Genomic DNA, 26,583 nt, shown 5'->3' with positions numbered 1-26,583 from the left:
CTAGATGATTTTTATACACAGTAACATTTGCTCTTATTGCTACATCAATCAGGAAAATAGTGATGAGTGAAATAGGTTATTCTAATGCTGTCTACAGTTTGTGATGCAAATGTGCACTCACAAACATTCTCTCTCTCTCTCTCTCTCTCTCTCTCTCTCTCTTTCGCACATTTATCAATATTCACATAAAGTGAAAAATAGTTTTCAATCCTTATCGCAATGATAAGGATTGAACTATTTCTCAAATTTATGTACAACCCTGCACAGAAACAGAAATAAAGTTGTCAGCGCTTATTCTTTAAACTGCATATCTGTGTGTGTCTAGCAAAATGAAAACATGAGGTATTAGTTCATATTTTGATCAAAAGACTTAAGCCTGCATCCCACGTCAAGGGTACCTCATTATATGCAGGTCCTACACTGACCTATATGCTTTAAACACTATTAAAATGCAGTTAAAATCAGATGCACTAACCTCCCAGGTATAGGGGTTTACATCTAGCAAAGGCTGGCTTGTGAGCCACACCCAAATGTGCCCTAAATAGGCTTAATGGACAGCTGCTATGACAAAAAGGCAATATTTTGAAACAAAATCAGAGAAAAATAAGCCCGCGCTCGGTATATCCCACATTATATATGGTACCAGCTGCTTGGCAACAAGCCCGCGCTCGGTATATCCCATATTGTATGTGGTACCAGCTGCGTGGCAATATAAATGCCCATATATGTATACAAAACAGAAAGAAAGTTGTCAGCGCTTATTCTTTAATCTGCATATCTGTGTGTGTCTTGCAAAATGAAAACATGAGGTATTAGTTCATATTTTGATCAAAAGACTTAAGCCTGCATCCCACGTCAAGGGTACCTCATTATATGCAGGTGCTACTCTGACCTATATGCTTTAAACACTGTTAAAATGCAGTTAAAATCAGATGCACTCACCTCCCAGGTATAGGGGTTTACATCTAGCAAAGGCTGGCGCTGACAACTTTCTTTCTGTTTTGTATACATATATGGGCATTTATATTGCCAGACAGCTGGTACCACATACAATATGGGATATACCGAGCGCGGGCTTGTTGCCAAGCAGCTGGTACCATATATAATGTGGGATATACCGAGCGCGGGCTTATTTTTCTCTGGTTTTGTTTCAAAATACTGCACAGAAACAGCAGTTCCGATAAACTGCTGTTTCTGTGATAAAAAAAAAATCATACTTACCCCCCTCTTCGGAACGCGCTGTCTCCGAGTCTCCTCCTCGTCCTCTTCACTTTTCTTCGTACAGCAATTGCGTATGTGCAGTTTGAAGAACAAACATCTCGCTCTATCTCTGCAACTATAGTTGCAGAGACAGAGCAGTGAGTGACAGGGAGGGGTCATGTAATCCCTCCACTCATGCGCTGTCCAGCTCTGCTCTTCGGAGCAGAGCTGACAGTACTGAAATTTTTAATTTATGATAATGTACGCCAGCTTCAGCTGGAGTACATTATCATGACAAGTTTCCGAAAAAAACAATTTTTCGGAACTTGTTAGATTGCGAGAGGGAGCAGTCACCATACTATTGAATGGTAACTGCTCCCAAAAACGAAGCAGAATGCAAAGCAACAGATATCCACGATATCTGCTGCGATGCACCTTTCATTAATATGCGGGACACACAGAGAGCCATGGATTGTACGGTAAGTGCACGATAGTGCACCATCACTGTTTCTTAAATATGCCCCTTAATCTCTCTCTCTCTCTCTCTCTCTCTCTCTCTCTTAATCTCTCTCTCTCTCTCTTTGTCTCTCTTGTTTTGCTCTCTAAATATAATATAGTATAGTAGTTAGTATACATTTGTGTCAATCCATCTTAAACCATCTGATTCACATTGTCTACAATGCAGATAATTTTACAAAGACTGACACATAAACACTAGTAGATCAATGAAAAGAGACAAATGCAGACAATAATGCAATTTACATTCATTTCGCCTCTTCAGCGGTTTTGTAGAAGTTCATTTTAATAGATGTGTCAGATAAGCTTGCAACACCATGGTTTCATGATGTATTAAAGTGTGGTCACTGTGGAAACTCTATGGTAAAGATTCTCCTTGGTCCTTAGAATGCTATTATACATGGAGAAAATACAAAACCCTTAACAGAGTTCATTTACTTTGTTTCTATTTATAGCCATCGCCACCAACATATTCAATTTGTGGGTATTATGTGTGGGCTAATGTATTACCAGGTGTAACAGTTATATAGAAATCAGGCAGATTTGTTACACAGTCAAATATAAGCTGGTTATTCCTCTAATGAAACACCCAGAGATGCATTGTGTTGGACATACTCTTATTATTGAAATGCACATTACATGACACTCTGTGCTGGAATTACACCTATTTACATGTATTTTGCAGTTCTTTCTACCCATATATTACCATAAACAAAAGACCTTTACAAAATATTGATTAGTATGTAACAATTAGATTATTTACATCTTAGCTGGTAGTGAATAAATATAATCTAAATACAGATGACAGATTCTTTTGGTGGATGACATATTGGACAGTTGTACGGTATACAATTCTTATAATGAAGTAAGGGATGAAAATCAAACCAGTTTTCATTTGTCTGTGAATATAGAGTGTCCAGCAATGTTCTGTCAAGTGGTTAGTGAGTTAATACTCTGGAAATCAATAGCATGAAAAGTAAAGGAGTCACAAGGCAAAACAATGACTACAAGGTTCTGACTTGTACAGATTTGTAGGTCATTATATTCAGTCAATGTAACATACACATTCCAATTGGATGAGCTTCTGGAGTGGATTTGGCAATAATGGGTATAATTAAATGGGGTCCAAAAAAGAGTTGTGGCGTATCCATGCTTCCTTTTCTGTTTCAGCCCTAATTTTCGTGGATGCACATTAAAGGGTGACGATGATGATGATACAGAAAGTGCCCTACCCCCAGCTACAGCATTAGATCAGATGATTTTGGAGATAAACCACCATAACTAGAAGACACTAAAGTACCACCCGAGTTTGAAAATTTTATTTGTTCATACAAAGCATGGCAGACACTGTGTTGTTAAGCTGTAGCCTGACATTCCATTGCAGTTCTCTGAACAAAATGTAAGTATTACCTCCATGCTCCATTACAGACAGTTGAAGCCACCTCTCACACCTTCAAGATAGTGTACAGTTAAAGAAGCTGATGCCTCAGTCTGTTAAGCTGCTATAACATAATTGCCGCCCCCCTCATCCCATTACTAGTTTCACATGCTGTGTGTGAACCAATTAACACACTGCATTGCATTGCACGTTGCAGATCATGGTGCTGATGCAGTGTTGGGTTATGACATACTTGCCAACTCTCCCGGAATGTCCAGGAGACTCCCGAAATCCGGGTAGGTCTCCTGGACTCCCGGAAAAGCAGTTAAGTGTCCCGCATACTGCAATTTGCTAGCCAAAGTGACGCAATTCGCAGTGAATGATGAGATTGACCGCACCTCTGTCCACCAGCCACTCCCCGCTGTCCGGGATCTCCTGGACTTCACTATGTAATAGTCGGCAAGTATGGTTTATGGGCAAGATATGTGCAGGTCTTCACCAATAGCATATGCACCCAGATTACACCAGGTATAGGGCACATACACTTACGTCCATGTTAATAATAATTTATTTTTGTTTGCACAACACATATTCACTATCAATAAAATGTAAAAACCTCTGGTACAAGAGAAACAACTCTTGTCTCATAAAAAAAAGAAATTACTTAAACACACATACAAAAGCATAATATATGCAACTGCAACAAAGAAAGCACCTTTCCGCATCAGTCCAGCCTTTGCAACACAAACGGTGTGTTGTTGTTGGCGATCATCATCATCATCATTGGCTGTTTGCACTTGCCCTCGACCACCCATAAATAATAAAGCTTGGGCAAGCATATACGTGTCTGCATCTGTTTGACATGCACTTACTTGGCCTACGTTAGAATGCCTCCTGCCTCCCCTCCTCCATCCCGACTCTCCAGGTGCAAGAGCGCTTTATATGCCAGAATCACGCAAATCTGCATAGGCGCATATGTGCACAGCCACTTTTCTGGGCTTATACAGAGTGGTTTCACGCATTATACGCAACACAAACTGGTGAAGTAACCACTCTACAGCAGCCCCCATGTCTGCAAACCTGTCAATCACTTTCTGTGTTCTCTCTTTCACAAGGAATAACTTTTGGATTTATGTGAACTCCACTGTGAATCCACAAAAGAATTCTACAAATAATGAAAGACAGAGGGTGCCTTCTAGTGCAGTAGAATTATTAAATAATATATGCTTTTAAAATATATAAAGTGCTCCGTGCAAATAAGCATTATATCAATGTCCAAAATGTGAAGCTAATCTGATAAATTAGGATGAAGCCTTCAAATCTCATTCATGAGAACCTCAAGCTTTCACATAATTCCCAAATGGAAGAAAATAAACAGTATAGTTAACTCAGCGGTTATCATAGCTAAATTAATCCACATAATACATACAGTACATTATAATAGGGGGCTTACACTGACATACAAAATAGGAATTTGTTTTTTGTTAATGTAATGCATATATTTTTAATAGACCTAAAAACATATTTTTTTAGAAATAATGTTCTTTCCATAACACAGATGTTAATATAAGTGCAACCTTGATACAGAATACTATCATTGTCAGTCACAAGCATTAAAGCAAAGTAGAGCAAAGTGTTTAAGTAATAGCTTCAAACATCAACCAGTGTTGAAAGAAAGTGTAATGACGAGATTAGCTTGTTTCAGCATGCCTGAAGACTTCTGAAATTTGCCTTGGCAATTAAAGCAAGTGATAAAAGCATTACACTGTCGAAAAAACACTGATTGCGAAATATACAATATAATATTTGACTTAGTACTAGTATAATAGTAATAGTACTGCTATATAAATAGTGTTTGCCACTATTTTTTATTTCCTAACCATTTTAAGCTTCCCTTTTTTTTGATTCTGGTGCAGTGTTAAATTGGCATGATCTCTCTGTAAGCCTTTATTTTGTGAGCATGTGATCATAAATTCATGAATATCTTGGTCTTTAGCCTTGAAACTATGGATACAATTTCTTTACTGAAGTTCATATTTCTTGCTTTATTATTTGTTTTTCTACTTGTTTCATGTTTTTTTTATTATAATGCAAACCTGTCATGTTCTGGACACCCTTTGACCACTTCTTGGTGTCTCTACTCCCACGGACTGACACCATATATATAAACATCTGTCTCTTTTTGTTTGTTTTATTGTTTGTACATAGTTGTTAAATTTATATATAAATAGATTTACAGTATGTTTTGAACTTTAGTCTGGAGTGTTTGACTTTAATTAGCAGGTCAATATATTAAAAATGATGCATTATTTCTATTGACTCTATTGTTACAATTTTACCTTGACTGCAGTTTTTAGTCTAGGTTAGGGATGGGCAACTCTATTTATTTCAGGGGTCCTCCAACCTTCAAAATGGAAGCACATTGAACCTTCATTTTAAATAATGAAAAGAAAGCCTGAAAACAATCTTGACATTCTCACATTACTTATCCTAAAATTCCCACACATGCCACACAAACCTTCCACTTCCTCCAAAATAGCCTTACATCCCCTAGACCCGCAGTATCCACAAAATGCCCCCGGATAAACCCAGACCTTCATTTGTCATAAAATGTCCCCACATGCCATCAACTCCTACTTCAAAACTACCACAAATGCTCCCCTGACTTCCCCGCATGACACTCAGACCTAGTTTATATGGTGTTTTACCTTGTTGTTTTCCTTTTGGCAATTATATAGTAGGAATGAGTAAAATTTAATCTCTCTGGTGCTTCACTTCATAGATTTCCTCAGGACCTGAATAAGGTTTGTCCCAGGTCAACTAACTTGTGGGGCCTGTGCCAATAAAATTGTCAAAATGATTTGATGATTCCCCCCACTTGCACCTCACAAATTAAGAAGCGAGAGGCACAGACTTATAGAGCCTGAGGGGAGCCTAAGTGAGTGCTTCCACTGGCCCTGTCCACTCTAAGCACAGTAATACTATAAAGAGAGCCTTGCCTTCACAGAGTTGACTGAATAAGGGACATGGTCCCTTATTGAGATTTGAGCATGGGGAGGGGATAATGGTATAGAGGTATGGTAAACCCCCCTAGGTGTTTGCAACACCAGATGGGAAAGTGTGCTTAAGTAGGAAACATTTGTGGGGCCCCCCGTTTTCCCCCCATAATCTGGCCTTGTTATGCCAGGTAAAGGATTTATTATATAAATAAATATAATAATAAGTATTCATGTTTCAGAAATACAATATTCATTAATAAGTTGTGTATAATAGAATGGTATATATAAATAATGTTATTACTGAATATAGAAAGAATAGACAGAGCAGAGATGGGCAACATGATATTATTCTGGTGTCTCACATACGAAGGGGTCCATGTTTTTGTAGAAAAGTTAAGAGTCATAAAGTCCACACTGAGGGACAACTTTGAGACTTAAATACCCCAAGTGCATTGTCTGCAGCAATGAGATATCAAAGAACTAGACTAATATGGTGTGTTCCTACTGTCTCAAGCAAATGTTAATCTATGATTTGCAATATGTGCTAGTTACTGCTTCATTGATATCAAAACCATTTGGGAAATGAAAGCCATACTGGCAGTTGCCTAGGGCACCAATGACTAGGCAGAGCCTAAAACACTGAGTGAGTGATATAATGCCACTCATTTATTATTTTTAATCAACCAAAGTTTCCCCCACATGGAGCTCCAGCCCCTGAGATGGAAGAAAAGCACAGCAGCTTCTTCCTTATGAAACTGTCAACTGCTGCTCCTCAATGACTCTGATAGTGTGGTGCTTGGATGCAGGCCCGGCTCACCCATTAGGCAAGGTTAGGCACTTGCCTAGGGCACCGGGCTCTGGAGGGCGCCACAGTATTCTAAAATACTTTAAAACTGTGCGGCGACCGCTGACCATACCTGTCACGGCCGCCGCACAGCATTCAGATGGACGGGAAGGGGGGGAAGAGGCTATTTTGTCACCACCGCCGCCTCTCTGCTCCGTCTCCTTCCCTCCACTTACTACTGTCAGTGATAGAGATAGTGGTGAGACAAGGTAAGGAGAGGAGGGAGGAGGGAGGAGGGCGGCGATTTTTGCGGGGGGGGCGGCGATTTTTGCGGGGGGGGGCGCCGCTTTTTTAAAAATGCCTAGGGCGCCGTGGACCCTAGCACCGGCCCTGCTTGGATGTGATGTCACAACCAAGCCCCACTCTCCCAGTCTATAGAACAGAGGTATCCACCGGCACCTCCCATCTGCAAAGGTAAGAAGCAGCATGGATGTGGGAGCACCGTCCACTGAGGGGGAGCGTCTACCTGGATTATTCAGGACACTTCTTAAAACAAATGTTTGACACATTTTAAAAATTCATATTTAGCCACTGTTTTTAAATCCTATTAGACAATGTATTATGGCAGACATATATATATATATATATATATATATATATATATATATACAAGTTAACCCGTGCATGATACTCATGCATTCTAGTCAAATCAAGATACTTAAGGTCTTAAAAAGGTTTTTGTCATGCATTTGGGCCTAGCCCAGGCCTCCTCAGGGGAAGATTGTTACTTCCCGACGCAAGCGCCCTTTTTAATGTGTGTTCATGAGGTAAAATTACCTCACGAAAATGAGTTTGACCCCTCAACTCGTAAATTAAGCCTTTACTACCCCTCCCACGGGGGGAAGGGGGGATGATGGAAGTTAACTGATTTGACTATTCTAATTTTTTTGTCAAATAATGTCAGTATACCAAATTTCAGGTCAATTGGATGAGCCCTTTCTGAGAAAATAGTTTTTTTCCACACACACACACTAACGCACGCCTCTACACGTGTGTTCATGAGGTAAAATTACTTCACGAAAATGAGCTTGAGCCCTACCAAATTTCAGCCCTTTTTGAATTTTTTTTCCCACACACACTAAGAATTTAGTAGGTCAGTGTATAACTCCGCCCAGCAGGTGGCGCTGCAACTTGTTTTTTTTTTTTCCACACACACAGACAGACAGACGCCACTAAGCATTTATATATTAGATACAATTCCTAATTGTGCCAGAGGTCTAGATTTACCCATGCAGGTGCATATTTGTATGACTGTGCACATTTCTTACTATGTAGACACAATAGGGGTCATTCTGCAAAAAGCCCTTATTGTACAGCAAAAACAAATTATTTTATCAAAAGTGGTATATTTCTATAGAGTAATATAGAGCTCAATTAATGACTATATTACACAAAGAAGCAAATGAACACCATTCACACAGTGAGCTGACTGCATTATTTTCACTTAACCACGCCCACTACAATTGAGGTGAAACATATCCACCACGTTTTAGAGGTTCACCAGAAGTAGTGTGCTCCGTCTGTAGTTCCTTACTCTCCCGGAATATCCGGGAAACTCCTGAAATTCTGAGAGTTCTCCTGGACTCCCAGGAGAGCAAGGCAGCCTCCCGCATCCTGCCACTTCTTTAGTGAAAGGTGGGGGGGACAGGCCTTAGTGATGTGACTCACAGCGAATCAGTTCATTCTGGCCCCACCTCCTGCTGCAATAGACCGAAAATGTGTTCATTCAGTCGAGGGGCAGGGCCTAATGATGCCATTGATCTAGCCACGCCAGTACACAGCAGTGAGATGGGGAGATCTCAAATGTTGGCAAATATGCAGAAGAAGCCTCACAGTAGAAAGTAATTTTCAAGCTCTAAATACACCTTCTAAGCATTCTGTGTCTTTATCTTGTGCACAGAAAGAAAAAAAGGCTTCATCTTTTATTTTATTTATATTTTTTTTCATAATTTAGCAAACAGCCATAATGTTAGCACAATAGCAATATGTGACCATTAGCAGCAGGATAATGATGTGTCATTATCTTCATTTTTCTCCCTCTTAACAGCTAAGAGAGATGTGGAAATTAAAGTAATCAATTAATGATAGTTTAACTGGGGTCAGGAAATATAAAGCTAGTTAGGTGGGGGGAGGTTTATTGAAGACCATGATTTATCAGAGGCGCAGATGAACTAAGCAGGGAGAAAAAGCGAAACAGTAGAACAATCATAAATGTGTATGTTCTGACTATCAAACTATTAAAAGTACCAAAAAATAGACTGAGGTTAGATAGAAATCGGTAAGGGCACACCATTGTGTTAATACTTGTCTTTACTTATTAAAATAAAATAAAATAATGCAACACTTGGATGGTTACAGTTGTACGTATGCAAAACAAAAATATACCCACACTAGAATAGAATATCATAAATTTATATGATTTCATATTATTCATTACATTTTGAACATAATCAATGTTATGAATCCCCACTAAATATACTAGCGGAATATTAGAAATTTAATTGCTTAATTGCTTAAAACATAGTAAATGGGATAGTGAAAAAAGTGTCTTAAGATGTAATTAATCATACTTGCCTACTCTCCCGGATATTCCGGATGACTCCCGAACTCTCAGACTCATAGGAGAGCAGACAATCTCCTGGACGTGATGGAGGCGGGGCGTAATGACGCGATTGCGCGTCATCAAGCCCGGTCCCCTACTTTGAAATGCCATGAATTTTAGCATTTCTTAGCAGTGGTGGAGCTACAATGATGCAATAGCGTCGCCACGCCCCCTCCTACCACCTATCGCATGATCCCTGCTCCTGGAGCAAAGGTTAAAAAAGTTGGTAAGTATGTAATTAACATAAAGTGAGGGTCTGTTTCTTTATAATCAAAAATATTTTAGAAGGAACTTCTAACATGTATTTGTTTTATTTTATCATATTTTTAGGGCCATTTATGAAATTCTTAGTCTTTATATAACATCTACCAGAAAGAGTTAATCAGAGAAAATTTATTGCAGAGTAATATTTAACCAAATTTTTCTGTGATTTAATAGCAACTCACTATGCAATTAATAAGAGAGGCATTTTCTTAATATTTATTTTTTATATATATATATATATTGCATATTGATATTTATTTTGTTGGGGATGTTTTAGAGTCAGTACTTGCAATAGTAATTCCCTTTTTCTCCTCTTTTATGATTACAATTGGAGTCATCAAAAAATACGGCACAAAGTATCATGCAAAAAAAAAAATCAATAAAGGAAGTTTAAACGTAAAATCTCGTTGCAAATGCTGCAAATTATTCCACTGATAGTTTCTAATAGAGATGACAGTTCTTTAAATATAACAACTTTTGAACAGCAGGGAACATGTACAAATGGAAATCTGCAAAGAAGTGATAATAGTTTTACGGTTTCAATCATGCAATTTGAGTATTATATTAATGCATATCAATAAAGCTTCCACAGCTCATAGAGACATTAACTGTGCTTGCGGGGAGGGGAGAGGGGGACATTTACTGTGATTGCAGGGAGGGGAGAGGGGGACATTTACTGTGATTGCGGGGAGAGGAGAGGGGGACATTTACTTTGGGGGGAGGGGAACATTTACTGTGATGAGGGAGTGGGGAGGAATGTACTGTGATGAGGGATAGGGGGCGCATGTATGGCGAAGAGAGAGGGGGACACATGTATGGGGAGGGGGCACATGTATGGGGACGGGGGGCCCTATCAGATTAATTAGTACTGGGCCCCACAGTTTCTGATGGCAGCCCTGTGCACAATAGGGAGATGCGTATCATCCTTGTGGAGGAAAAAACAAGATAGCAGTCAGTGTAGTGTGTATGAGTTTGGGGATCCTGCCCCAAGGCATAAGTTACATTCTAGATACTAAGAACTACATCACTATGCATACCTGACATGGAAGTGTGTGTTCACAAGCAGGTGAAGGAAGTAGGAGCAATTGAACAGACCATCCCTATGATATGAATGGGAGGCTTCCTAGCCTAAAATCCAACAGTATAATCCATTAAATGGGCAGGTCAAACCTTGAGTTTTAAATTTGACAGTATGGTATCCAGTGGTAATTTGCTTAAAAAAAATGCAGGTCTGACAGAATTTAAGAGAATGTTGCAGAAAATGGTTATTTTCTACTTATTATTATTATTATTATTATTACTATTATTATTATTTATTTATTTTTACGGCGCCACCGCTGATTTCTGCGCTATCACTATTTCTCCATTGTGAACCGTTTTTACACTGATTTTTGTCATCCCCATATAGCTCTATGAGGATGACAAAAACTGTCAATTTATCAAGCAGTGAAAAAATAAACTTTTCACTGCTTAAATGTTTAAGGTCTTGCATAATTAACGCCTTCTGTAGATGGCGTGAACCCATACCTACAATGTGTACTAGTTCTGTCGGAGTCTTGGAGAGAAGATCAGCGAAGAGGCAGCTGACCTCTGCCTGGTTCCTAGACAGAAGACTGCTTGCTACTCCCTCTGCCAGGCCAGTGTATAACCTGATGTATGCCTGATAGTTGTACAAAGAACAAGCTGTAAAAAAGGATCTGCAAAATCCTTCTGCTGAATTAAAGTAAGAGATGACAAGTTCTGGTCTAAATATACATTAATAAAAATTAACTGTTTCCTTGTGCAGAAAGGTTGTTGATATGTGAGTTAATCAATAATCATTAATATTAGATAATATATTTGATTGATGTGGCCTTTAGATGCTGTGGTCCGGACCACCAGCATTCGGCACCCCAAGTTGCAAATTTCTTATTAGCACCTGCAAGGGTAATTTAATCACGGAGGGTAGTTTCCACTGAAAAATGAGATTTACCGCCTGCATTCTTCACTAAAATTACCTCTGCTGGAGAAAGACTTTGTTGGGATAGGTAGTTTTTGCTGCTGGTGTCCCGGCAAAACTAACTGCCATAAACAAAGATAAAAATATAAAATAAAATATTAATTTTCACCAGAAGCAGACTCTCCTTAATAAATAGAGCCCTAAGCATGTTACTAAAGGCAGTGCATAGAGTTGTGTTCATTAAGTCCTTCAGGGACTACTGTCTCAAATTCATGGATCTTTTCTTATAAGGCATCTGAGACCGGTCACCCCATGTTAAAATTTTTATTTAATTTTATCACATTGAAATTGATATGTCAAAAGGGGCTGATCTGTGCATGCATCAGCCCTCGCGTGTGCTCAGAAGAGCAGAGCGGTAAGTAGATTTCCTCACTAAAAAAATTTTGATGTTCTGCAGAGCAATGCACTAGAGGTAATGGAAAGACAGGAAGCCACATCCTAATACAAACAGGTGTCTGACTAAAAGAACTGACACCTAGAGAAGATGGGAGGTGTTAGTTATAGTGCTGGCAATTAATGGGCAGCCAATAGGAGGGCAACAGAAGGATTATGAAGACAGTGGTTCTGCGCATGCACAGAACAACTGGAAGGATGAGAGAAGCCGCATGGAGCGATGACAAGAGGGCAGGTAGGCTGATGGTCTGGCATGTGAAAGTTCCCCCGCCTTTAAAGGTGGTCACTGAACACCTAGAGCTGGGTTTCCTGGGAAACTTAGTGAGAAATTTCTTTAGTAGTGAGGGTACATTGACATCAGATGCGCTTACCCAGGAGCACTCTTCAGGGCCAAAACCTTTCTAATCCACGAGGTACTTGATTCCTCCTCTGTAATTGCTAGAGTCCAGGATGCGACTAATTTCAAATTCCTCATCCTGTTAAACTATAGGAAGAGTTGAAATAGATGAGGGAGAGGAAAATCGATTAATCATGAGATGTCTTAACAACGAAATGTGGAGTAAGTTGGAAATGCGGAGGGAGGTGGGTAGGTGCAACTTGAAGCAGATAGGACTGATGACTTGAGCGATTTATAAGGGTCAATAAAACAGGGGGCAAACTCCATTCCAATAAGTCAAATGTTCTTCGTGTAGAGCCATACTTTATCTCCAACCTTCAAAGCTGCAGCAGCCCTAAGCTTCTTATCCGCAAAGAATTTATAATGACCAGAGGATCTCTTGAGAGCTTTTCGAACTCAAGACCATATACATAAGAAGTCTCTTCATAAAAAGTTGACAGCAGGAACTTGGGTGTCAAATTTTGGAAGAAGAGAAATAGCACTGTACACGATAGAGAATGAAGTGGCAGAGGTGGATTCTTGATAAGAGATGTTCTGGACAAATTCCACCCATGGTAAAAAAGGTCAGCCCAGTCATCTTCGGGAGCAGAAGAGAAGATTTCAAGAAAGATTTCGAGATCCTGATTGACTCTTTCTCTTTGTCCATTTGATTGAGGGTGGTAGGTGAAAGAGAAGCTTAAACGGACTCCAAGAAAACAGATTCCAAGATTGGAGACAATCTCAAAGGGACATCGATATAAGGAAAATCTCCTTTATAAAATGCTGAGCCAATACTGGAGAAGATGGAATGCCACTGAGAGGAACAAAATGAACCATCTTAGAGAAACAATCTACTATTACCCAGATAGTATTAAATCTTCGTCTAGGAGGGAGATCTGTAATGAAATCCATCGTACGGTAGGTCCAAGGCTTGATGGGCAGTGGAAGTGGATGGAGTAAACCAGATGAACATTGGCGAGGAGACTTATGCTGAACACAGGTGTTGCAGGCCTCCACAAAGTCCTTGACATCCGATCAAAGTTTCGGACACAAGTAATTCCGGGAAATGAGTTCTGAAGTCTTACGGGAGCCAAGATGACCAGTGAAGAGGGATGCATGAAACCATACAAGACAGGGGTGAACAAAGGTCTTCCCTGGTGGTGGAGTAGGAACTGAAGTCAGCAGGTTGCGTTTAGGCACATGGATGAAACTGGCCTTGTGGAGACTTTTGGGATAGCACAGTTCCAACACCCACAGTGGATACATCATGCATCCTCCTCAAGGAAGAAAGGGAGTGATGTATCAGGTTGCTTGAGATTGGGGGCCATGGAGAAAGTTGCCTTGAGAAAAGTGAAAGCCTCAATGGCCTTGGGTGACCAAGATTGGCTGTTCCGCGTTAGAGCTACAATAGGATATGATAGTAGATTATCCTAAAATAAATTGCCTATAATAATTAGCAAATCCAAAGAAGCACTGGATGGACTTAAGGCTGCTAGGTTGAGGTCACTCTAATATAGCTCGGACTTTATCGGGATCCAAGCCGGAACCTGAAACAATGTATCCGAGGAAAGGCATACAGGGAGCTTCAATTGAACACTTTTTGAGTTTCCAGTAGAGATTATTTTTCCGTAATCTAGAGAGAACTTCAGTCACATGACAATGGTGAGAAATGATGTCCTTGGAAAAAGTCATTTTCCACTCGTCCCCGGCCCGGATCCTGATGAGGTTGTAGGCCCCAGGGAAATCCAGTTACGTGAAGACTCTGGCTCCTTTGATGTGATCAAAGAGCTCGGTGATCAGTGGAATGGGATACTGATTCTTGATAGTAATAGAATTAAGACCATGGTAATCGATGTAAGATTGAAGTGCCGGAGAGGTGGAGGGTCCAATAAATCCACGTTGCAATTTCTCCTTGATATAATCAGACATCACATCAGTCTTGCGTAATGAGAGAGGATATACCCGACCATGAGGGGGAAACTTGCCAGGTTGTAGATCAATGGGGCAATCCCAGGGGCGATGAGGTGGTAGATGTTCAGAATGAGCTTTACCAAAAACATCAGGGAAAGACAAATATTGGGATGGCAAAGTGATAGAAGAGGATTTCAGGGATGTGAGGATAGTGCCCCATAGCAAGATTTGAGAAGAAGCCCAGTATAGGTGAGGAGAATGTAACTGGAGCCATGGTAAACCCCAAATGATAAAGCTAGTAGATAGGGGTAGGATGAGGAAGGAAATCTGTTCCCGATGTAGGGCCCCTACTTGAAATGAGAGTCGATCGGTGCACCTATGGAGAAGTCCATTGGTGATAGGAAAACCGTTGATAGTGGTAACCACAATATGAGTTTTCAAAGGAATTGAAGGCAAAGCCATTTGGGAGGAATAACGAAAGAGAAGTGAAATTCCAAGCTGCCCCAGAATCCAGTAATGCACTAGTCTGCAGAGCTTTACCATTAGGTAGTGGAGATGACACACAGGGTGCGATGTTCTGTGGAGCAATACACTAGAGGTAATGGATACAGGATACAATCGTCTGTAGAGCTTTACCACTAAGTAGTGGAGATGACACACAGGGTGCAATGTTCTGCTGAGCAATACACTGGAGTTAATGGACACAGGATGCAATGATCTGCAGAGTTTTACCACTAAGTAGTGGAGATGACACACAGGGTGCAATGTTCTGTGGAGCAATACAATGGAGGCAAAGGAGAGACAGGGAGCCATGTCCTAATACAGACAGGTATCTGACTAAAAGAACCAGCACCTAGAGAGAAGATGAAGGTGCTAGTAATAGTGTTAGCAATGAATGGGCGGCCAATAGGAGGGCAGCAGAAGAATTATGAAGAAAGTGGTTCTGCGCATGCACAGAACCACCGAAAAGATGGATGCCAGGAGAAGCCACACAGAGTGGTGACAAGAGGGCAGGTGGGCGTGTCGGGCCCTGGTGGTGAACGCAAGGATCATGAGGAGCAAGTATGGTTCAGAGTGGAGATTTGCGAGGGTGCACTAGTGTTGGTTGTATAAATGGGAGTAGGGTAATCTCTAATAAACAGATAGGCATTCAGAGAGCGTTTAAAAAATTTAGGGCGGTGGGAGAGTCTGATCAGGCATGCTAAGGAATTCCATAAGTGGATAGCGGCACAGGAGAAGTCTTGTGGGCTGAAGTGAACATGATTGTCAGAGATGAAGTGATGGGGAGGTCAGAGGTATATCTGAGAGGGGAAGCGGGAGAGTATTTTGATATGGTATTTTCGATAAAGATGAAAAAGGTGAAATGGATTCTGGAGGAGCTAGTATAGAGATTTGCAATGATAAAGGAAAACAGACTATAATATGTTGGATGCATTTGCGTCCAGAAAGTAAGCTGGAAAAAAACACACGCACGAAAAAGTGCATTTACATGTATATGTTTTGTCAGACGTATCTCAAGATGCATCTGTAACGGAGCAGATGGTTGGCACCCCATAAGTAATGTAAGATAGAAATCCACAGTCCTTATGGTATGGTAAAGTGGCAAATGTCCCCCCAATAGTGTTGGAATTAAACAAGGGATACAGGGCTAAAACTGCATTAACTCGTGGGTTTATACTCTTTACTTGCGGAGTAAGGTTTAATCACCATGGTCAGGGGCAGGGCAGGCTTGAGGTAAGGGAGGCATCTGCCCACTGGGGTACATTGTGCTGGGTCACTGAACCACCTGCATTTTTGTTCCTTTACAATGTTCCTAATATGCTGCTGTGCCAAATCTTACCCCCAGGCTAAAATTTGCCAGCCCTTCTCTGACTGCAGCAGATAAGTACCAATAGTGTAGTACCACAAGAACCTTAAATATGCAAGGTTATTCAACATGCCACAAAATAACAATTTAGGAATCTTTAACAATAACGGCAAAATGCGAACATAATTCAATACAGATCAACACATAGGTCACTGAATAAATATCTCACTTGAAGTTAGGCATTGCTTTAGTGAAATGAGTTTCACTGAATAAATACTTTTGAGAGACAATCGGTTGCTATTTGTTTAATTAGAAAATTACACTAAATCCTGCTGCAGTAGATTATCTAGACAAATCAATCACGATAGACTTTCAGTGCAATTATACAATACACTTATCATACAGAATAAATAGAGATGCAACAAGGATTAATCCATCTTATTCAGGTTAGATGCTTTAGAAGAAATGACTGTAGACTAGTGTCACTTCACAATAGACAGAACCTACAGGGGAAAGTTAAAGTTAAGGCTAAGCGAAGTTTCACCTGGACACATAGGGCTAGATTTACTAAGCTGCGATTTTGAAAAAGTGGGGATGTTGCCTATAGCAACCAATCAGATTCTAGCTTTCATTTATTTAGTACCTTCTACAAAATGACAGCTAGAGTCTGATTGGTTGCTATAGGCAACATCCCCACTTTTTTAAAATCGCAGCTTAGTAAATCTAGCACATAATGTTTATTTACTTTAACAAGATGAAATCAGTAATCGACTTGATGCATGCAAGCCTCCTGATCTCAGTGTAAGTAACACAATTTTTACTTATCAATCCATCTAAGAGAATAATCAGATCTCTCCCAGAAACTATTTTAGGCAGTTTCACAATAGGATCAAACTTCTGATACAATATAGACAAACTCTTGTAACAAATGATTTCTCCCCATGTCTCTTGCACACTACATCAGCTTGCAGATAAAATTTAAAGACAGCAGAATTGTCTGGAATAAACTCTTCCTTCAGACAGCACTATAACCTCTCAATAAAAATATTACAGACCGGATCAGAGGTTTTAATAACACAGCGTGATATTTCACTTATTCCACTTTAATAACTTGAACATAACAAAGCAAAATAAATCATAAAGTTATCTGACTTATAAGAGGTTTACCCACGCTGTCATGGGAAACCCCCTTATACTATAAATAGAGCTTGCCTCTGTGGAAATCTCATTAGCAGCGGGGTGCTTGTGTAATATACAAGCACCCCACGAGCACAGTAACGTGTGTCTCATGGTCTGTTATTTTATTCAAGCATGTTCTGGGTGGATTTACAAAAAGGGGGTCATTTTGCCCAGAAGAAAGAAAGAATTTACAAGCCTTTGTGGAATTACAAAAAGAGGGTCATTTTGACCAGAAACAAAGAGAACTTTTTCCCTGGACTATTTGGAATTATAAATTATTTGGGACACCTTCATGGACCTTTGTGGAATATAATTTATTTGGACATAGTTAACAAAACCTGTTTAGATTAGCAAGATTCTATGAACAAAAGAAGACATCAGATTGGTGAGTATTTGAGGTGTTTTTATTTTTAATAAATAGATATAGTTGTAACAAGGGTGTTTGTAATTTTTGCGGTTATATTATTTTTATTAAAGCAATGTAGTATTAGTGAGGGTGTTGTGGCTTATTTTACATTTTTGTTTGTGGTACTACAGGTCGCAGCAAGCATTTGGTGTCAGGGCATGTTGGCGCTTGGCCTGGCTGCCATGGGTATGCTGGTGTTTGTAGTTCTACAAGCCCCAGCATGCCCAGACTGATAATGACAGCCCAGGCTGGCTGGGACTTGCCTCGTTATTACCCTAAACCCACCACCCCAGGGACTGAACTGGGTATTCCTAGAGGTGGGACTTGCATGAGTTTTGTACAGACCCCACTTCCTAGGGAATCCAGCCAAGTACTGAACAGCCTGGGGTTGGTTGTAATTATAGCGGGGGGGGGCCCTCTGCCATGTGTCCCCCTGTTATAGTGCCACATACCCCGGTTGGAAATCAGGGGGACCCCACACATTTTTTTTACAGATTTTTGAGCAACCAGCAGTAGACTGGCAGCACTTGGGTTAATAGTCTTTTGGGGATTTTTTTGTTTTTCTTACAATCAGAAGTTAGGGCAAAATCATCCAATGTTTACAAGTAAAACTTTAAACCAATCAGAAAAGATTTTTAGCTAAAGACGGGCGAGTTTAAAGCGTTGCACATAACAAGAGATGAACAGCGATTTTGAAGTTTAGACTAAAAATCACTACTTAATACATATGGCGACTTGGGGGCTCAAATCACCGCTTATCTCTTACGATTTGCGGTAATCTGAAATTGCTTAAAAATCACAGCTTGATACATTTACCCCAAGGAAGCTTGTCAATGGCTACTGGAGCAGACTGGAGTTCCCCACACAAGGAAGGAAATTCTCTGGAGGAGTCTTGGAAATAGATAGAGTCCCACAAACCGAATATCAAGGCATTTATTTAGCTAAGAGACAGGGGAGCCAAAAAAAACAAATATTATAGCCCTGTATTGCCCAATAAAGACACACGCTCTGGACACAGACCGTGTATCTACAATTCCAAATGTCCAGGGGGTGGGTAGCAGTCTTGTGACTACAATTATAATAGTTTATGGGAGCATGTCCAAAATGGTGACCGTGTGCAGTCGCTGCTGGGGAGGGGAATACCTGGTATTGTGATGAGCTCGCAGAGAAGTGTGCCGAATGATGGGAGCTGCTTAGTAAGTTTGGCGCATGACAGCCTTGCAGTACCCAAAACAGATACTCCTCCTGACAGGTCTATAAACATATGTGTCCAGGTCATCTCAGTTGCAGTTATGTGAATAGGGCTTTATTGTACTCAGCTTGCCCGCTCCTTCCCTCTGTTTTACCTCTGCAAGCATTGTATGTGTAAAATGTAACAAAATATGTATACATCCATATATTTTCCCTTTTTGGTGTGCATGTGCAGTACGGAAATGCGTATTTTACAGAACAACAGCCGACATACAACTCTTCATGAGCTCACATATGTATATGTGGATAAAAGCATTCATTATATTTATGCCTGGACCTTTAAAATAATATATTGCTTACATTGAAACCTTGCAAACAATTGGATACAGCTCTGACTTATATATGTATGTACATAAAAAGAGATAAAATCTTAATGTAATGGACATCGTAAATTACAAACCACCTCTCTCACAGTTGTTAACACTGTGCTCTAACCTTACACTGTGTGCATTCACTCATCTGTCCCAAACCTAAGGAGACATCATGTAGCCAAGCCTCGGTGCAGTAACTCCAAAACAGGGATAGAATGGTAATCAGGAGGCACTTACAATACTTTTGAAGGAAAAATATGTTTATCCCCTGGAAAAGGAGGTCATATGTTAAAAAAATATATATTTATATATCTATATATGTATACCTATCTATATCTATATATATATATATATATATATATATATATATCATCATCATCACCATTTATTTATATAGCGCCACTAATTCCGCAGCACTGTACAGAGAACTCACTCACATCAGTCCCTGCCCCATTGGGGCTTACAGTCTAAATTCCCTATATATCTATCTATATGTATATATATATATATATATATATGTATATCTAGATAGATGGATATAGATATACACACACACACACATATATATATATATATATATATATATATATATATATATATATATATATTATGGATTATTCTGGATTATGTCTAGTTTATTCTGCTTTTGTACATTTTTCATACATCTGTTCTCTCCTCTCTCTGGGTGTGTAGTTGTGACCACAAATGAATTTCAACTTATCACTTCCATGTTCACCCAAATATCACTATCATACTTCATAGTAATTATATTATCGTATTATAAATACCATCACCAACTGTCAACATAATGATTTTACAGTCCCTCATCCCCTCCAAGGGAACTTTGCTATGTGTGGCACTAGCAGACAGCAGTACAAACTCTGTGCCATCCATGTCATGTGACCCACGCAAGGTGAGTTGCTTACTCTGCGTGAGTTCATGTGTATACCTTCAATGTTCAGTATTACAACTTTACTGTATAGCAATGAATACCTTCTACCACACATGCACTCATAGTTCTTCCATCACAAAGAAAAATGTCCTGCATATAACAATTCAGAATAGACTGAGGTCTGAATGAGACATTTAAAATTGCCACAGTTTATTTAATAATATGCATCTTAATGTCAATCTATACTCCATATCAGTTTACACTCCTTATCAATGTATATTAGTTTACACTACCTCATTTTGTGCATGTATCATAATATAATACTAATAAAATTATATATATATTAAAAATTAATTTTCACAATACCAGGCTTTTATTGGGATGCTTATTCTCCTATTTTTTATTTTGTGACTTTAGCACAATTGTTACACTGATTCTTCATGGTTATTTTTAATATATACCTTTATGTGCTTAAATTTTATGTTATTATATTAATATATATTGTGAGTAAATAATTATATTATTTGCTAGCATACTTATTGCATTACTATATTTCCATTATTTTATTGCCTTCTCACATACTGATAACATTTATATATTGACACAGTTTATTTAATAATATGCATCATAATGTCAATCTATACTCCATCTCAATATACACTCCATATCAATGTATATTAGTTTACACTACCTCATTTTGTGTATTTGTATTCAATATTAAAAATAATGTTCCGACCTATATCATAATATAATACTAATAAAATTATATATATTAAAAATAAATTTTCACAATACCAGGCTTTTATTGGGATGCTTATTCTCCTATTTTTTTTTATTTTGTGACTTTTGCACAATTGTTACACTGATTCTTCATGGTTATTTTTAATATATACCTTTATGTGATTATATTTTATGTTATTTTATTATTATATATTGTGAGTAAATAATTATATTATTTGATAGCATACTTATTGCATTACTATATTTCCATTATTTTATTGCCTTCTCACATACTGATAACATTTATATATTTAAGGCTGTTGCTTTTTAAATAACAGACATGATAATTCTATTACTTTAAAATGCTTAACGGTTGATAACATAAATCTTTAACATAAGCTTAGCACTTATGCTATGTAGTAAGAGACACCACACCAACCTGTTGGTAATTGGCTCCATTTATTATATTAACCTTGCACTGATATGGTGGAGGGAAAACACTTTACTCAGCCTTGGCTATAAAATATAACTTTTATTAATTTATATTAAAAAACATAAATTTTAAAATAGCGAAATATTGAAGTGTATAGTGATTTAAGTGAACCACCTCGGCATTAAATTAAAAGTTCCTTCACCTCACCTTAAATAATTAGCCCCCACATACACTCCACCATTAAATAGCCTACCTCCCACACTATATTAAGATCCTCCTTTTTCTCACATATTATATTAAAATACTGCGCGTGCACACACATACACACACACGCAATATTTAAAATACTGCACGTGCATGCACACACGCACACTATATGAACATGGCCAAACGCACACTATAGCAACATGGGGCCCACACAGACACACTATTAGCCACACAGACACACTATTAGCCACACACGCTATTTGCCACACAGCCACACTATTTGCCACACAGACACACTATTTGCCACACAGACACACTATTAGCCACACAGTCACACTATTTTCCACACAGACACACTAGTAGCCACACAGGCACACAATTAGCCACACACACTATTTGCCACACAGCCACACTATTAGCCACACAATTTGCCACACAGCCACACTATTAGCCACACAATTTGCCACAGAGACACACTATAAGCCACACACACTATTTTCCACACAGCCACACTATTAGCCACACACACTATTTGCCACACAGCCAGTCTATTAGCCAAACACACTATTTTCCACACAGCCACACTATTAGCCACACACACTATTAGCCACACAGACACACTATTACACACACAGACACTTACCTTTTTACATCCAGCAGCGCTCTACGCGCTGCCCGGCGGACGGAGAATCAGTGATTGCCGCCTATGCGAGCAATCACATGGGACGACACCATGTGACAGGTCCCATGTGATTGCTCACATAGGCGGCAGTCACTGATTCACCATCTGCCGAGTAGCACGCAGAGTGCTGCTGCTCGGTGGTGGGCATGCAGACCAGGCCATCGGCCCTTCTGGGATTTACCAGAAGTGCCAGATGACCAGTCCGGCCCTGTCCGGGACTAGAACAGCAAACCCGTACCATACCTGGCCTGCACACAATTACCACGACTTGCCCATAAGTGGCCTATTAACTCTGGGGCTAGATCAGCACACCCGGGCCATACCTGGCCTGCGCATGATTACCATGGCCTGCGCACTTGTGGCACATAACCTCCTGTGCTAGACCAACACACGTACCATTCCTGGCCTGCGCGCCCTGTGGCCCAACATTACCTCCGGGGCTAGACCAGCACACCGATACCACACCTTGGTCCACACACCATGTGGCTCATCATTACCTCCGGGGCTAGACCAGCACACCTGTACAATACCTTGGTCTGCTCAACATGTGGCCCATCATTACCTCTGGGGCTAGACCAGCACACCAGTACAATACCTCGGTCCGTGCACCAAATGGCCCATCATACCTCTGGGGATAAACTAGCACACCTGTACCAGTTACCAGAACCCATGCACCTCCAAGCACACAATCTCAAGCCAAAACTTCAACCCGGGCAACAATAACACTGGATTCAGCAGTCGGGAATGAGTGGGAGGGCTGCTTGTCAGGATCCCAAGAGAATTATTTGACTCCTCCTTGTCCTTATATATTCTGACCCCTTGATCATGTCCTCACCATCTCACCATGACCTGTACATAGTCATCACCACCTCCTTAGTTAATTAAACCTTAATAGGACCAAATAGTTATGTACACAAACCTCAGATTTTATTCTTCCTCTGGCTTAATCCATCCCTCAGTTCTAATATTCCAGGAGTGTTAAATATGGTACATATATATTTTAAGAAGAGTTTGTAATAATAATAGTTTTTTATAATAATTTTTCTAAGAGTTGATCATCTGTTAAACTCAGCTGTCATATAGACCTGCTTTTCAGTTGGCAGCAGATGCGCACTAGCACAAGTACTCGTATAGAGCCTTTTTTATGAACTAATGTGTAGCTACCCAATGATATCAGTTCCTTTATGATCGATCAGGCTCGACTGTGGCACAGAAGTACTCAGAGGTTAAATCGCACATGATCAGTTCACCTCTGAGTAAATGCAGAGGACCAACCCAGAGGAGTTAATAGTAAAGCACAATGTTAATGAAGGTAGTTAATTGTAAGATGGCAGGTTACTAAGAAAGTGTTATTAATAATGCATAATAAAGGGGTTAATGATGGTTGATGTAGGGGTTAAGGATGGAGATGTGGCATAATGGCCCAGTACCACAACACCAAATTATCATTGACACGGATAAGTAACAGCTGGCAGCTTCACAGATAAGAAACTGTTGGCTGTTGCCCCTTCATGTTAGTTTAGGGTGCTCATCTTAAGTTTGAGGAGGGGAATGATGAAGAGGCCAATGCTGATGTCGAGGGAGGGGGGGGGGGTGAATATGTTTGAGGTGTCAGAGGGAAAATAGTGAATGGACTTGAGGTGAGGATATCAGGTAATAGATTTAAAAAACAAAAAAATTAATTTGCCTGGCTCCTAAATTTTTAGGTTGGTGTCTAGACTTGTGTTCTTCAAAATATAATATACAGTATACAGTAGGACAGCACAGAAGTTAAGTGGTTAGCACTTCTGCCTCACATCACTGGGTCATGAGTTCGATCCACGACCATGACCTTATCTGTGTGGAGTTTGTATGTTCTCCCTGTGTTTGCGTGGGTTTCCTCCGGGTGCTCCGGTTTTCTCCAACACTCCAAAACATACTAGCAGGTTAATTGGCAGCTATCAAACTGACCCTAGTGTCTCTCTCTATCTGTGTGTATGTTAGGGAATTTAGACTGTAAGCTCCAATGGGGCAGGTACTGATGTGAGTGAGTTCTCAGCATTGCAGAATTAGTAGCGCTAGATGGTGATGATGAAATTAAATTCTTAGAGCAGAAATCCAATGAAAAAAGTGTGTTTTTGTACCACAAATCACTGTGTTTAGCTGTAAGAAGCTTGACCATTGCCATTTTTTTCTTGACTTGTTTTTCTCATCTTGCTATTAATGATTTATATTTCTGCAGTGTCATGTGACTACCACATTCACATGGCAGATAGTACAATGTGCAGGAAGGCTTTGGAATGGCCCTCTGCACTATGCAATCCTCCACCCTCCTCCTCCCTCTGCTTTCACATGACATGCTGTGAGCTGTGAGTCTATGTGTGACTGGTAGCCATTCTTTGCTCCCTCCACAGAGCTTGTAACAAGGAGATGATGATTTGTAGGAGGACACCTAAGAAAAATGATTAAAAGATACTTAACTTGCTATTTAAAGAAACAAATCTTCTATATGGTTTGCTGCTTTAATATCTATTCATAAATTGTAAATATCCAAGTGCTTTGTTAATTTTTGTATAGCAATATATTATATATTGATTTTCTGATAAATGTTTGTTTATTTTTTTCTGTGACACTTGTACATTTATTTATAGAAATATCAAAATAGCTTTCCATTTAGAAAAGTGTGTTCTCTCTAGAGAACTATTACAGCCAGACCTCAAATATGAGAGGTGATATTTCTGTATTAGTTTCCTAATGGTTTTAATGGCAAACAGTACATTTGCATCATATTAAGCATGTATTGGTGAATATTTTATCAAATTAAACATGAAAGCATAAATATCTATTTACTTTAAGCATCTTTTATTTATTAATTATTTTTTTTAATATGTTTTATAACTAGTGATCGAAATGGAAATTTCGAAGTGGCGGTATGGAAAATGTAACTTATGAAAGTCAAATAATTGGATGAAGTAAACAAAATTAATTAATATTGTTTTACCATGCGATTGTGATTAGTACACCAAGTGTTATGACACAATCGCACGGATTAATAACATACACATTTACATTCGCACTTACACTTGTAAATAATACACATTTATTAAGGTTCCAATCCACATTTATTTATTAGTTAAATGTATTAGAAATTATTTATACAAAGATAAAACTATAGTAAAGCTATATATGATTCAGCTTATCTAATAGGTAAAGAGTTTGGTCTCATATTAAAGCCTATTTCACCAGCATTAACCCGGTTTCAACAGAGTAGCAATCGCATCTAGTGGTCGCAAGTTAAGGTATTAAGAGGTCTTTTTTATTCTTTTTTTTTAATTTACCTTTTTGTTTTTGTCAGTGTGAACCTGGCGGACCCAGGAATGTGCCTGTCTGGGAGCCTGTCCCCATGCAATATCCCGGGTTCATATACCTGGGATATTGCCGGGGTGGCAGTATGAGCGCGGTATTAGTGTTATCTGTGTACATAGTGACATCATCAGTGTTTTTTTGTAAATTAAAACTGTATATAAGCAAACTTCCCTGGGCCATTATTCTCTACCTCTGTCTTCCTGACTGCAAACTACATGGACCTGGGCCCAGGCGAAGTGCTAGCGAAAATGTAATGTATTCGTTTTTTATACTTTTCTGTTTTATTATAATATCTTTTATGCGTTATGATGGCTTGCTGTAAATCCTGCTATATTTTGCAATTAATTATCTTTGTGCATTGGAACCGCAATAATCACATTGGACGATGTTTATTGGTAAGCGATAAAATGAACATAACAAATTGAATGCCCAGGGCCGCCTAGCCCCCAAAGCTTTTAAAGAATTTGATAGGTTTAAATTCATTTTAGCTCTAATTTTAGCAGCTTATTAACACTGTTAGTAAAATACAAATACATATTAAGTAACAAGTTAACCCGTGCATGATACTCATGCATTCTAGTCAAATCAAGCTACTTAAGGTGTTAAAAAGGTTTTTGTCATGCATTTGGGCCATAGCCCAGGCCTCCTCAGGGGAAGAGCGTTACTTCCCGACGTAAGCGCCCTTTTTTAACGTGGTTTTGTCCACATGTCACCACCTCATCATTTTTCTCCATCACCTCATCCTTCATTTTCATCGCCACATCTATCCAGATGTCTATTTAGACACAGGGATCTCTCTCAGCGGTCCTGAGTATCACACTCCTCTCACTCTGTCACCCCCGGCAACCACCAACCACTCCCCACTGTC

General features: G+C 39.4%; 1 protein-coding gene across 2 annotated transcripts in view; it reads left to right on the top strand.

Annotated features, from left to right (window-relative positions):
- Nucleotides 1–26,583, top strand: part of RXFP1 (relaxin family peptide receptor 1) — a 261,940-nt gene that overhangs the window by 3,785 nt on the left and 231,572 nt on the right. Inside the window, exon 1 of one of the 2 annotated variants that reach the window (XM_075198201.1) lies at nucleotides 20,128–20,349. The exons of the other annotated variant lie outside the window; for it this stretch is intronic. The gene's annotated coding sequence lies outside the window, so the exon portion shown is untranslated. Of the gene's footprint in view, nucleotides 1–20,127; nucleotides 20,350–26,583 lie in introns of those variants that run through there. 2 annotated transcript variants of the gene reach the window in all.

The sequence above is a fragment of the Mixophyes fleayi genome, chromosome 1 (assembly GCF_038048845.1).
Source record: "Mixophyes fleayi isolate aMixFle1 chromosome 1, aMixFle1.hap1, whole genome shotgun sequence".
Taxonomy (NCBI): Eukaryota; Metazoa; Chordata; class Amphibia; order Anura; family Limnodynastidae; genus Mixophyes; species Mixophyes fleayi.
This window is presented reverse-complemented; position numbering and strand designations above follow the sequence as displayed.